Raw genomic sequence first — 9789 nt, forward strand, 5'->3', positions numbered from 1 at the left:
TGAAAGGCTCACGTCTCATAGTGAAGGCTAAAAAAGCGTAGCTGACCTACATCGCTGTGTGTTTGTTTACATTCTATTTCAGCATCAGCTGTGTTGTAGCGAGACTGTCCTTTATCTAGAACCGCCTAGACTTACACAGGTTCTTCCTTAAAGATGGAAAACGCTTTTGATCTTACCATTACTCCCACTCTGTCTTACAGACCCTGTACAAATATATATAAAATACAGCCCATGCAAGTCTATGTTTGGCAAGTCTAGATTACTGCAGTATCTGAAAATGAAGAGAGTCACTGGGGTCCTTTTATCATATTTTTATTAAGATAACTGAACCACTGTTTTTTTCTGTACGATATGTTCATTTCAGATATCAGATGTTAGTCTACATTACTCCTTTACTTTTTTTATTTTTTATTTTTTAGTATATAACAACCAGTCCATTCATATATTTTGTGTCGGAAGTAAACCATACCGTTAGAGGAGTAAGCTCATGAAAATCTTCACTGTGAGAGTTTTTTATAAATAAATTCAAACGCTTTTCAAATCTTCTCTAAACAGGAATGACTTATTTAAGAGACTACCTCCTGCATTATTGTCCTGTGTTTGCCGATAATTTCAATTAAGTTTTTTTTTTATTTAGCTCATATTTCTATGTTTTATTTGTAGTCTCTGATGCGTTTCTATTTCATTACACGGGATAATACAGCATTTCTGAAAAAGGGGGGGTTGTCCACAATTAAGATCTATTTATTGTCTTCGGTGGTAATTTGTACTGAAATAAAGATTTTTTTCGAAATAAAAGGGGGTGGGGTGGGGTTTCTGGTGTCCCCCGCCCTGATATTGCTGGAATATTGCTAAAAGCGGCGTAAAACCTCATTCACTCACTCAATTAGCAACGAATACTGATGAACAGCTGCATGCTGTTTAAGGGTACGCTCCCTATCATAGGATGAATGTACACGATGGGTGATGGAGGTTGGACCATGCAGCCGTGGACCCGCCACGGGCACCACAGGAGAAAACATTGATGTTGTGCACAATTTGGTACATCAGCTCCATCAGCTAGAGGAGCATGCTTCACGTGACAGCCCTCCATAAGCATCTCTATCTGTCACAGTTTAGTGTCCTATGCATGGATTCCCAAAATGTTAAGACCGCCTCCGTGGTCTAGTGGCAGAGCGTCCATCCGGAGCGGAAGGTCCGGGTTCGATCCCAGGTCGCGTCATACCAAAAGACGTCAAAAGGTGGTACTTGTTGTTACCCTGTCTGGCGCTCGGCATTAAGGGGCTAAATCAAGGACTGGTCGGCTTGGGGTCGGTATACTGTGTCTGAGTGGGGGAATCTCAGTGGCTTCGTACTATAATCAGCATCAGTCCGGACTAATACAAGCAGCAACGCACACGCACACGCACACGCAAGTTTTTATATAAATGCAATAATAATGGATCCGACGTTAAACCCCATTTTACCTCACCTCACTCCTAAAATGTACAGACATTAAGACACTGGTGGCATGCATTAAAAAGAGCAGGTAGGTGGCAGAATGTCGTTAGTCTCCAAGACAATGTATATTTGTAAGTATCATTTTGTGTTCCATTTCTCTTCCTAATTGATACTGTTTTTAAACATCGGCTATACTATATGAGTCAATCAGACTGTTACCAGATAAGTTTGTTTGCTGTTATGTACCCACTATTTTCAATTTCCAAGGCTTAAAGCAATAGTACAGCTATATCATGGAGACGGAGAACAGCCAGCATGGCCCGACCGATGTAGGGAATCCAGATCGGGGCTTTCGGCGTGACGTGTCAGGGCTTGAATGAGTGAATGAGTGAGTATGGTTTTACGCCGCTCTTAGCAATATTCCAGCAATATCACGGCGGGGGACACTAGAAATGGGCTGCACACATTGTACCCATGTCGGGAATCGAACCCGGATCTTTGGCGTGACGAGCTAACGCTTTAACCGCCAGGCTACCCGATCGCCCCAGGGCTTGAATGAGACTGGGCTACCTCACCGCCCATGTGCATATACTTCCACCACACATACCGTGTTCAGTGGAATCAGTCAAGAAATGACTAATCAGGAATTCTAGAGCCAGACCTCATTGATCGTACCAAAGATACTATTATCAACATGGCGAAAATAAACAAAGTTTTACACATATTTTATCATGTTACATGCCATATAGTTAGGCAATTAATATAATGCGTTCAAACATTTATCTGTACCTACAGTTGTTTATCATCCACCCTTATCAAATCACACGTACCACGTATACATTCGTTGCATTCTAGCATTTTCTAAGCTATTACTCTTAATAAACTTCACTCATAAACAATTTTATCATCAATGCCTCGCTCAAACTAAATCACACAATTCTCTGTAGATAGCGCCACAAAAAATCACAAAATAACTTAATCGTCAGTTTAATCAGTAAATGAAATGTGATTGCTAGATTAGGTATTAATGCGGGCACAAGTCATTCTGTGGCTGTCTAGTAAACTAATTGTTTATTCACTCAGGTAAGAAACGTTACTATCTTGTACCACGTTAAACCTCAACTATATGCCATAGTTGAATTCGCCTGCACTACACAATATTAATACACATTGAATTCCACAGTACTACAAAGTACACATTGAACTCCACTGTATTACACAACACATATTGAACTCCCCTGCACTACACAATACACACTGAATTCCACAGTACTACAAAGTACACAGTGAATTCCACTGTACTGCACAACACATATTGAATTCCTCTGCACTACACAATACACACTGAATTCCACCGCACTACACAATATACATTGAATTCCCCTGCCTCTGTAATGTAATATTGTTTGAATATCTCTCTGTATATGAAATGTGACTCTGCCACGATTAAAGACTTGAAGGAAGTCAGCAGCCTTCTCTCTGTTTTAAGGTGATAGCCGAGTAATCAGCTCTACCAAGGTAATTCCCCCACTATCTTGGTCATTGTGACGTAGCAAACGGGACCACGCCCACACAAGGCAAAACGTCTCCAATATGGCTACGTCATATGCACAAATGTCTTGTTAAAAACGCCCACAGTAGTTAGTGAGTGAACTCAACTGACTATTTTACAAATATCCATCACAACCTATGAAAACATGTGAATAAAGTCGGTTCACCGAAATGTAGATAATTAAGGCACTTGCAGTAACCAGCTAAAAAGTAGTCAGTGAGATAGTATATAAATACTGTCAACGCCAAACAACTTCATTATTAATAGACAAATGCACCTTTGAATGGCGTCGTGGCCGTAGCCTTGTATATCAAGGTTCTAAATACCGAGTGAAACAAGTACGAGGTGCCTATATGGCTTGTCCTCATCTGGCCTTATACAGTAGTGTAGACGATATGAGGTGTAGGCAAGATGAGGACAGGCCGCCCACATACACTGGACCTCATCTGGCCTACACCTTATATAGTATACACCTTATACAGTAGTGAAGGCGATATGAGGTGTAGGCAAGACGAGGACAGGCTGCCCACATACACTGGACCTCACCTGGCCTACACCTGATATTGTATACACCTTATACAGTAGTGTAGACGATATGAGGTGTAGGCAAGATGAGGACAGGCCGCCCACATACACTGGACCTCATCTGGCCTACACCTGATATTGTATACACCTTATACAGTAGTGAAGGCGATATGAGGTGTAGGCCAGACGAGGACAGGCTGCCCACATACACTGGACCTCATCTGGCCTACACCTGATATTGTATACACCTTATTCAGTAGTGAAGGCGATATGAGGTGTAGGCAAGACGAGGACAGGCTGCCCACATACACTGGACCTCATCTGGCCTACACCTGATATTGTATACACCTTATACAGTAGTGAAGGCGATATGAGGTGTAGGCAAGACGAGGACAGGCTGCCCACATACACTGGACCTCATCTGGCCTACACCTGATATTGTATACACCTTATTCAGTAGTGTAGGCGATATGAGGTGTAGGCAAGATGAGGACAGGCCGCCCACATACACTGGAAATGCAGACGAGCACAGACAGACAGACAGACAGACAGACAGAGAGACAATCTCATTTACATAGAACATAACTACATAATAATAAAGTCTTACCTTTGGTATCCCCAGCAATACTCACTATGGTCATTGTAAACATCACAAAGTTAACCATAACGAGATTCTGTCTACATGGTCACACCCGGTGTTTGTGAAGATCTCAAAATCTATGAACAGTGAGACAACATGGCTGTTCATATTCATTTCCAATATCCTCTTAGAATTAGTGATAAACGTTAGAGTCCCACACAAAACTCTCTCTTATTAATTTTAACAACCGAAATTTTAATGTGATATGCGAAGAAGAGAAATTTATTTACTTAATGAATTTGGACCCGTGAAGATTCCGGGGTAGAATAGGTCTTCAGCAACCCATGCTTGCCGTAAAAGGCGACAATGCTTGTCGTAAAAGGCGACTAACGGGATCGGGTGGTCAGGCTCGCTGACTTGGTTGATACATGTCATCGATCCCAATTGCGTGGATCGATGCTCATGATATCAATCACTGGATTGTCTGGTCCAGACTCGATTATTTCAGACCGCCGTCATATAGCTGGAATATTGTTGAGTGCGGCGTTAAACAACCAACCAACCAACCAACTTAATGAATTCAAAGGTTTTAGAAAAATTGCTTGCCGCAACGCTTTTTAAAATGTTTAAGAGACGACAGTCGTCGCCATGATTATTAAATTACACCTCTCTCTACCTGTCCTTTCATTGTCTTTCGTTGTTGAATCGAGGAGTTTGTTTTTGTTTCTTGTGAGTCTTCTGATTTCGTAGCTAAATTTCCCATCACTCACATCATGTATATTATGTATATATTTTGTTTATATTGTATAGAGTGTCTCATAAGCCAATGTCTGACTGGACGCACTCCCTACACCTTTTATGTTATGTCCATCGATTTAACATTGTACATGTTGTGCGTGTGGCACTTTGATAAACATTTTACTACTACTACTACATTAAGGTGGTAAAATGGGAATATATTCCTACGTGAAATAATAAGACATTAGTGGTGGGGACTGCTCGATCATAACGTTATATTTGCAATCAGCTGGAATGACTCATGAGGGCAAAACTTAAAACGAATATGTCCGCAATCCATAAACTATCACTTCATTAATGGCGAACATTTACCGACCCGCGACAATCGTGCCAATTCGGGGGTTGCCCAGTCAATAAACTCTCATCTATATTCAATGCTGTTCTACTGTCGGGTAGTCACAATGGCTAGGCTGGACCCTCGTGGAATGGTTCATGCCATATTAAAGTCCAGCAACCGAACACTAATTAAGACGGGCGACCTTGTGTTTATGGTCTGGTGAAGCCAGGTCAATGGCCGCTCATTAACTCAATATTCACATCTCACTGTTTTGTTGTTTCTCACTATTCATATGAAATATTTGTTAATTTCAACTGAATTCCCGAATTACACACGTGTGCATAGAGTTACCCACGTGTGCTCAACGGGTTGCACACGCACTGCACACCCGTTGCACACATTTAAATATTATAACGCCGAGTGCCGCCCCGGCAGTGTTAGCAATTTCCTTAGATGTAAAATTTAAATGCTCATACAGCCAAAGACCCAGATATTAAGAGGCATGACTATATTCTAAGCATATGTCTCTCTACATTTAAAAACAAAACTACATCGTAGTACAGATTGCATTCTATAGTGGGCGATTTTCGTCTTCTTTTATTACATTAATGCTAAAGCGCCATTTGTTTGCGCCATATATCTACAAAGTTAAGCATACGATGAAGTGAGTCTTCATCTGCAATCAAAGCGATGCCATCGGCATTAAACAGCATACTCAGGATAGATCCATCAATATTGAAAGCACAGTTTAGGTAATTAATTGTATCATCATCATTGTCACAAATTCCAGAATGCCCATATCAAGGACAAATTTCGGGCAGAGTACAAATATAGACTTAAGAAAATCTGGAGTTCAGAGCTGAACGCTCGCAATAAAGTCAAAGCAACAAATACTTATGCTGAACCCGTCCTTTCGTATTCTTTTGGTGTTGTTGATTGGACGAAACAAGAAATTCAGGGTACTGACACCCTCACACGGAGAATCATGGCAGACATTAGATCCCTCCACCCTCGCTCTTCCCACAATCGCTTATATTTACCAAATGAATCATTATGGGAGGGCGTGGTTTGATTAATAATAATAATAATAATAATAATAATAATAATAATGCAGATTAGGGACAAACTCCAGAATGCCCATATCAAGGACAAACTTCGGGCAGTGTACAAATATAGACTTAAGAAAAGCTGCAGTTCAGAGCTGAACGCTCGCAATAAAGTCCTCACACGGAGAATCATGGCAGACAATAGATCCCACCACCCTCGCTCTTCCCTCAATCGCTTATATTTACCAATTATGATGGGAGGGCGTGGATTGATTAATGTGGAGGCTCTTCATGATATAATTGTTTTGTGCACTTTTGCACACATGTATTTGTCTGATGATCCTCTTGTGAAGCATTTCAATACTCATGTTGAAAACAAGACATTCCACAGTTTTCTAAAACGAGCCAAGGATGTGGGACATAATTGCAATGTCAGTGTTGATTTTGTTGATGGTTCTGTACTACTGGACGGTACAGAAGTGAGTGTCAACCAAGCGAAGTGCCATATCAAGTCGGCCCAGACCCTTTCAAGGAGAGGGTATCTGAACGACCACTGCATCGAGTTTTTGTGCAGTGTATTGAGAAGGTCAGCAACCCTGCAGAGTCCTTCGCTTGGTGAGTGAGTGAGTTGGGTTTAACACCGCTTTTCGCAGTATTCCAGTTATATCAGGGCGTGTAAGCTTACTGTGGGAGGAAAGCCGAAGTGATGCAGGTCTCAGACGTTAACCATTTCGGTGAAACCCACGAGCACGGGTATGGTGCTGACAAACCTAGAAACATAATTGGGGCGAACAGGGATTCGAACCCACAATCATAGGTTTCTGGCGTGCCCAAATGACGCAACTCTGCACAGCAAATCGCGGCGCCTAAGACGTCTGGGCCTTCTAGCATAGGGTTCTAAGCAAGTTTATAGATTGATTTATTAAATATTATTATTATCCATTATACGAGTCAACAGATAGTTTATTACACATTGATTTCCTTCCATTACAATTCACTTATTACTTGGTCATTCCCAGGTGCTGTCCCATGTTTTAGTTTGTCTATTGCTTCATCTTTTTCTTCTGCGCGTATATCCATATTCGAGTTTTCAGTAATATGACCATGAACTTCATGTAATACTGTGAAATCTACGTCAAATTCGCATTCACGTGTTCAAGATATAAAGTTGAGAAATTATCATTCCACTGTTCCAAACTAATCTTACAAGTTGTATAGTTGCTTTTGTGACATTCTCTAGTACAGCACCGGGAGCTTGATCAATCTCTTTAATAAATCATGTAAACCCTCAATGTTTTTTGTTTCTGTATTCGCTTTGTTTTGTTCGTCTCAAACATTTATATTCATTCTTAACGCTTTGATACGCCCGATAGTGTTCCCGTCATCAATTTTTTTCGAAGTCTTCTTTTACCCACATTTGTTTCCGTCTACCCTGTCAACAATCATTGACAAACCATTTTCCACTTCTATTAATTTCTATTCTATTAAGATGAGTAAGAAAACAATATCCAGCTTCATTTGTGGCATTTGTAAATATATCCATTAATGTATCAACATTCGCAACATTGATAGTAGTACATTATATTTTGTATTATCCTTGAAATCGGTATACCTTTGCGTAATTTACAGGTTGTATTTGGTTTGGTTTGTTGTTTAACGCCGCGCTCAGCAATATTCCAGCTATATGACGGCGGTCTGTAAATAATCGAGTCTTCACCAGACAATCCAGTGATTAATAGCATGAGCATCGATCCACGCAATTGGGATCGATGACATGCATCAACCAAGTCAGCGAGCCTGACCACCCGATCCCATTAGTCGCCTTTTACGACAAGCATTGTCACCTTTTATGGCAAACATGGGTTGCTGAAGACCTATTCTACCCCAGAATATTCACGGGTCTACAGGTTGTAGCATAATAATCCCCACCGCGAATTATCACTTGGTCCGCCATGAAGCTTCTAAGCTGATCGAAAATTATGTCTTCTACTTCATGTGTCCTATTTTTTTTCAATTTTACTTTCGATCCGTGAAGATCCGGGGTAGAATAGGTCTTCGGCAACACATGCTTGCCATAAAAGGCGACAATGCTTGTCGTAAGAGGCGACTAATGGGATCGGGTGGTCAGGCTCGCTGACTTGGTTGATGCATGTCATCTATCCCAATTGCGTGGATCGATGCTCATGCTATTAATCCCTGGATTGTCTGGTGAAGACTCGATTATTTACAGACCGCCGTCATATAGCTGGACTTAGTCGATACATCGTATGGATGACATCGTATCCAAATTGTATGGATCGATGCTCATGATGTCAATCACTGGACTGTCTGGTCCAGACTCGATAATTTAGCCGGAATATTGCGGAATGCTCCGTTAAACAACAAACATTACATTTTTTATATTGCGGAATATAAACACGTATGCATGTAACAAATCACACATATGGTCCAAAACGCTCTCATTAAACCTTAAGAAAAATACCTATAACGGACGACAATTTAAATAAATCTACATGGTTAAATGCAGTTCTTCACAAGTAGTTATTTTACATGTGTTTCAACTAGGTCGCATGATGAAAGCTTTAGAGCATCTGTGTAGATGGTGAATTCAGTAAAATATTTAGATACATCATAAGTATGAAGCCATGATTTTACTCCATAAAATCATCGTCCTCCAGGGTATTGAGAAGACCATCTATATCTCAAAATCCATGTGATCTGGGAGATTTGGTCCTACTAAGGTCCGGCCAAGTCCCTTTTCACCAGGGCCCGATTCCACAAAGCGATCGTAGTGCTACAACTGTCGTACGTCTATGTTAAAGTATGGGAGTTACGATCATCTTAGCGCTACGATCACTTTGTGGAACGGACCCCAGGCCCATTAGTATCCCTAGACTGTCATCGAGGCTCCTGGCTGTTATTTTTCTGTACCTTGTGAACTGGGCGTGCGTTTGAAGTTGCACGCTGGTTGCCCACGTGCAACACACCCTTCTTGAAATATCCACGTCTACCATGGTCTTTGAGTCCTCTGTAAACGCCGGTACATCTTGTGAGGACAGGATAGCCCTTCTCTGTTTTGAGGTGCCACCCAAAGTGTCTGCTTGAAGATATGTTTATCACACAAGAATAAAAAGATAAATAAAGTCTGTATACTATGCAATGTTCCAGGCACTCACTGGACGTGGGAGATCCTCAACATGATCGTGGCAGGCAAGGCCGAGTACGCCAAACACTGGCAGAATTCTGCCTGGCTGGAATGCAGGACCGAGGAAGAACAAGATGAACTGCCATCACCAAGGATCTTTCACTCCGATTCACAGCCAAGGTAAAATGTTTGTGCCATGAAACTGACGGTCACGTGGGCGACTTATATTTACGACAATGGAGAAAGTTATGGAGAAGTCCAGTAGTTTAAGCATTAGTTCACAACGTCAAAGATCCAGTTAAATTCTTAACATCGACATGTGTGTAAGCAAGTGTGGGTGTCTTTCGCCATGCCATGTGTTGAATGTTAGCACGAAACCCATGCACTAACTCATTCACTCACCCACACACTGCATATTACGAACGT

Source organism: Haliotis rufescens, unplaced genomic scaffold (assembly GCF_023055435.1).
Source record: "Haliotis rufescens isolate VD_foot unplaced genomic scaffold, xgHalRufe1.0.p SCAF_9, whole genome shotgun sequence".
NCBI lineage: Eukaryota > Metazoa > Mollusca > Gastropoda > Lepetellida > Haliotidae > Haliotis > Haliotis rufescens.